Consider the following 6,000-nt stretch of genomic DNA (forward strand, 5'->3'; position numbering starts at 1 on the left):
GTAAAATTCCTTGGATAGTAATAAACAGATGGAAAAGAGTGACAGGCCTTGTTGAGGAATATATATTTCAGACATTCATACATAGAAATCAGCTTTTCAGCTGATAAGTTAGCTAAAAAGGGTTCTAATATGAGAAGAAGGGAAATAATAATATATGAAGGTAAACCAGATTTCCTTGGAATAATGGAATGTGATGCACATTATTTTAGATTCTCTTGAGAAAATTTTAAGTTGTATAGCTTTCTTTAGCTTTTATTTTTGTATTCTTTAGTTTTCTTGAATATTAGCCTTGGAATGTCTTGGCTAATTTTCATAAATTGAGTTCATTTTAGTAACAAAATTATATGATTTAGCAAAACAAAAAAAAACTAAATTACAATAAAGAAATATAAGATAAAAGATGAACATTATAAGTTATCGTGGTTTGGTGATATTACCTACGTCTATATTAGAAGTATAAAGACTTTATTAGTGGTGAAACAAGAGATACAAGATAGATAATAAACTCTCAAAATCTTAGCGAGCTTTCTCTCTCTCGCTTAACTTACTTGCTTTCTACTGATATCCCTCTGGTATTTAAAGGTAAAATTGTTTATATATCTTATTTTTCTATCACATTAAACATATCATAAGATAATTCCTATTAAGTTGCTTATTTTCCTAAGCGCAAGCCCTCGCGCGAGTATCTGTTTCCCACTTGAGAATTTCCTCTCGTGTGTACTGCTTTGCTTGCTCGGGTATACGTCCTGGATTATGGTGTTAGGCTCGTGTATAGGAGACTTATGTGGTCTTTTGGGATCTGTTCGTATCTTGTCTTTTACCACTACTTGCTTCTGACAAACCTAACCCAACACGTTTGTCTTTCGCATTTATAGCTTAGTCTCATAATTCAAACTCATCCTTTAATGTAGTCAAGATTCTTTCCATATGGTTTCATCGGAGGAGAGCGGTACATATCTCGAACCATGGGGGGTAACTTTCCAACTTGTGTCATGTGCTTCTCGTTACTCCGGTGCCTTGATATTCCTCCACGTAGTAATATGATATTTTACTATCACAATTTTCCTCATTTCTTTTCATCTTCCCGAAGGGTATGAAGGGATGCAAAGCTTACCCATTATTTTCACTACCTCCATGCCCCGAGAATGTTGCTTGGTAATCGTCATGCAATAAATTCTCTCACGTGTCCATGCCGTTATGACCTTCTCACCTGCTACAACTGGTTAATATTCTTTTCTTAAGATTTTATTTCCTTTATTCAGGATTTCCCTTGGGTTGTTGAATAAATTATTTTAACTCTTCTTCTTCTATGGTTTCTTCTCTATGAAACTCTATGTTATTTATGTCATATAAATGTGTTATCTCCATGATCTTCATCTTTTATCCTTTTCTTTATACTTCAATGGATCATCATCAAAGCTCATCTTCTGCACCAAGGTTGGTCTTTTTTTAGTGATTTTATTTCCTTTATTTTTTGTTCTTTGCTTTTCTCTTTCTTTTGCATGTTCTTATTTTTGTGTTTCTTCAGAAAATCATCATCGAGAAGAATTATTACTATTGAGTATGAATCGCAACATCTTCAAGAAATTATAGAGATTTATGTCTTCAAACTTCAGTTTTTCCTATGCTCTTTCCAAAGGTTTTAAAGATTCCATGATTGTTGATCTGGCTAGAAAGCATTGGTCTCCAACAAAGATTATCATCTGCCAAGGCCAGTCAAAGTCTGGACTCAGATTACCCTGTAATCCCAATGATCCTCTAAAGTTTGAAGTACTCGCTCGCAAAATTCCTCAACGACTCGTATTTCGGTACTCGGGAAACTAGTGGAGATTGCTTAGCGAGCCAATTCGTCGTAGCCAACGCCGTTGTACGATCCATGAGAAGTCTACCTCTGATGCTGATAGAGACAGGCATTTGCATACTCTTACCACCTTCCTTCAGAATTAATGAAGCTCCCAAGCTCACCAAAAGTTCTAAGGGTGGGTCTAACCATCTCGCGAACCACCCGAGCTTTCAATGGTCCAGTTCTCGTTCTTGATGAAGATGAAAAACTGGGGGTCTAACAACTTCACCCAATATTTCACTTAGCAATCTGTATGGACTAACTCCAATATACTTTCAAACCTCAGATAGTAGTCTATTCCTTGAAGCTATCCTTCTATTATTGAATACTAATTACCTTTGTGGATGTGCTCCACCACAGAAATATCCGCTAAGTTTGGTTTTGGACCACTTATAATAGACGTAGCATTGTAGAACACTTAAACAACTCTGCCCAATATTAATTTGATAATTCATCAAAATAAAAATAAATAAGAATGCTGCAGTTTTGCTGATCCAAAAAGAGAAAAAAACAACAACAATAGTGCGGATCATAAATAAGAAGCAAACTGATGAGATGACCTCAAACCAAGAAAGAAAAGGTGTAGTTTTTGGTATATATACTTGAAATCTATGCAATATCTCTGCAATGTCAGTTTTTATTTTGGCTGTTAGACCTTCACAAATAGACTTTTATGAAAAATAGTAAGCCTAAGCAATATTTATTAACCTTTAATCTCTTACGTGACTACAAATACATCATTAATATTTACTGACCATATTTATTACAGCCAGTTAGACTGCTGCCTCCATATTTAGCAACACCAGTATTCTTACCACAGCTTGGTGCCACTTTTTATTTATCTTTTCTGCTTTTTAAATTGGTGTTTTTGGCCGATCTTTTGTGCTTGCATTACAACTTCGTGATTCCGAGTGACTTCTTTCATGCTAACATACGTAGCCTTGATAGGATTTATCAACTGGTGTAAAAGAAAGCAGCAACCTTGCGTATACAACCTAAACAACATAAAAAAAATAAAAAAACAGAAGCAAAAAACAGGTCACGTAGAAAAATGTACTTCAAATTACATGAACAAATTATATTGTAAGTTTTATATTCTGGTGACCTAGCATTGCATAATCCGGAAGTGTTATATGGCTATGAATACCTGGAAAAGGTCGACTCAGCTGGTAGAGCTATAAAGATCCTGCCAACAAAGATAGATATATACTCTCTGACCATGTCGAGATCCCATTAGAATAAACAACTTCCCTCCTAGTATACAAAAAGGGAGTCTCTCGTATGGGTGTGTGAAAAAAGGGGCGTAACCCTTTCTCTAGTCTTCAATCCTTTTTTTTTTTTATGTGAATGCATCTTCAATCCCTTTTTCAGACTGCTCACTGCATATTAGAGGTAGTCTAGATGGTATAAAAATAATCCATTCCTACTGTAACCGGCAACCAAAACCATACCTATTTTCCAGTAAATGCATCTTTAGTCCCTTCGTTGATCCTCGCTGCATATTCCAAGCTTGCCTACACATCTCACACATGCGTTTCTGAAAATCCAGGAGTGAGTATAGTATATCACGAAATTATGCAGAGAAAACAACGACTTTAGGTCTAGGTTTTGATGGTTTTCAGCTCTCTAATGCAATTGGGGTTATAAATAATCAAGTCTGATGTTTAAGTGATGCGGAATGGCTAGTAACAATCAGGCATAAACTAATAGAAGACAGAAAATAGAAGAATAAAACATAGAAGAATAAAACGATAGGAATTCAACAAAACGTTGATAAATTGAGTTTAGGGCTAGAAGCCAAATTACTCATTGATAATTCAAAGATTATTTTCTTTAATCAATAATAAAGTCAGCCTCCTAAAGAAAACCTAATAACCTATGTATACTAGAAAGATAACCCCTATGGAAAGAAACCCTAAACTAAATACGGAAACAACTAAAAACGTCCCTATTTTGTAGGACATTCCTAGATTAAAACATTTCTAAAGAAACATAAAATGCTCCTGCATCAATCACCCCAGGTTGAAAGAAACTCGACTCCGACGAGCAAGTCTTCTTAATTTCTAAAACATCGCGGGAACAGTTATCTCGGGCTAATTCTTAGTACCCTTGTGTAACATCCAGCTGACTTCGCATGATCAAAAACAAAACTCGTAGCCTTGGAGATCCTAAGACGCAATAAGCAAGAAATGGTGTCCAACGTATCATATGATATCTTTGCTGCTTTCCCACGATCGAACACAAAACCCGAACATTCATTTCTGATGCTGAACTTAGTTATCCCCATAGCAAGCATTAATCCTATCATCCCGTCTTTATATTCAGAACATACTTTCTGGTCACCGTCTTCTCTTTTAAAACCAGTGACCGCCATCTTCCTTTTTGACTTTCCTCGGTCAAAAACAAAACTATTGACATCAGTGAAGAACACCATAGGTCGTCCTCCTTGTAACAATTTCTGGTGCCTTAGATTATCGTTTGATGTACCCATGTACTGCTCATTCTTGTTGACTGTTTCACTTAATATAGACAACGGACCTATATTTCCAACTCCACTATCCATTAGTTCTTTCAGAATTAATACGCCTGAAATAACATCTTCTAACAAATTCCTTCGCGTGGCAACCAGAACTCTTAACCAAAAGATGACCATAATCTCCAAGATGATAGAAGCTACGCATAACCACCATATATAATATACAAAGTTAGCGCTGACATTGACTAACCTTTGTTGTTGTCGAAAGTTATCAACCTTTGATGTTTGTAACAATGGATATGGATTAGGATTTCTCCGATCATTGCTGACATTGTCACAACATATTGCACCACCATTAGCTCCTAGAAATCTGATATACCTTGATGTTAAACTCTGAGGTGCAATAACTCCATGTTCCCTTCCCAGCCTCCTACTATAATGCAGTTCCAAATGAATATCAAAATTCGACACAGGTTGGCTTTTCGGAAGAATTTTTAGATATTGACTTGCAACTTTGATAACCCAATCCCTATAAGCGGCGTCCCCACCTAGGATTAGAATTGTTCGCTTCCTTGGACAGCGGCACGTAGCACAGTAAGTTAGCTCCAATTGAATTCTAAAATAATCACCTATATCCATTACCATAACTCTCATCAAATCCCTACCATCCAACATCTTATGGCAGATCTCACCGTGAACACATTCAACTGAAAATGACCCATTCTTCGATGTTTTGGTTACGTCCAGTACCAAACTTCTGCCAGTAACTGTTGTCATTCCACCGACACTGTTTTATTCTTCTTGATGATTGCATACACCTCGGGATTGATACGTATAATATCATTATTCTTACTCTCTTGATTACCTCGATCTAGATGAATTTCTGATGGAGGCATGCACTCAAGTGCAAATAGTGTGAAAAGGATGTCAAGAGAAAAGGATCCTCTATCGACAAAGTCATCATTAGTTAAGTATGAATTATCTTCTGAAAGTAGACCATTAAGCTCAGATATGTCCAGCTGATCACCACAAACCGTTAAATACTTTACGGCCGCTATTGATACATTAATCAAGGAAGACAAAGTACACAACAATTCTCTTGTCTGCAATACAATTTGATATCCATAATTTCGTTGTAACAAGGTTACAACTTCTCCCTCTATTCGAGCACCAATATACTGCATTTCCACTTCTGCAGTATAATAATGAAGGAATTCAGCTACTTGGCGTTTATCTAAGCCATGTACAACAATGGATTCTTCGTCCTCACATCCCTTCAATTTCTTAGTAGCATCTGAATCATTGGGACGTCTTCTCTCGACCTCCATTAACAGAAAAACAATTGAAAATACTGCATCCTCCGTAGTTGTCTTCTTGTTGATAAGTGAAAACACCTCATGGTGGGTAAGTCTTATGTCATCAGGACAACTTTCTTTTCCCCCACCAATCTGTTGATCCAAATGGAGTGGTACTAGCTCAACCACATGTAGTGGTCTTTATGGATGAAAACTATTTCTGCTGGTTTGGTAATTTGGGGTGTGTGGATGAGAAATGAATCTAAACCCTAAACAAATGCACTGCACGAGAGTGCTTGTGATTCGAGAAATCAATCTGTACAACTCCGGCCTAAACCAAGAAATGGCCGTTCCAGACTTGTTTCGGTCACAAAGTGAAGGAGATG

At 36.6% G+C, this 6,000-nt stretch overlaps 1 pseudogene; it reads right to left on the bottom strand.

The window, feature by feature from the left end:
- Window positions 1-5,092: 5,092 nt before the first annotated feature.
- On the bottom strand, window positions 5,093-5,647 carry LOC113315584 (annotated as a pseudogene).
- Window positions 5,648-6,000: the final 353 nt, after the last annotated feature.

Source organism: Papaver somniferum, chromosome 10, assembly GCF_003573695.1.
Source record: "Papaver somniferum cultivar HN1 chromosome 10, ASM357369v1, whole genome shotgun sequence".
Lineage (NCBI taxonomy): Eukaryota > Viridiplantae > Streptophyta > Magnoliopsida > Ranunculales > Papaveraceae > Papaver > Papaver somniferum.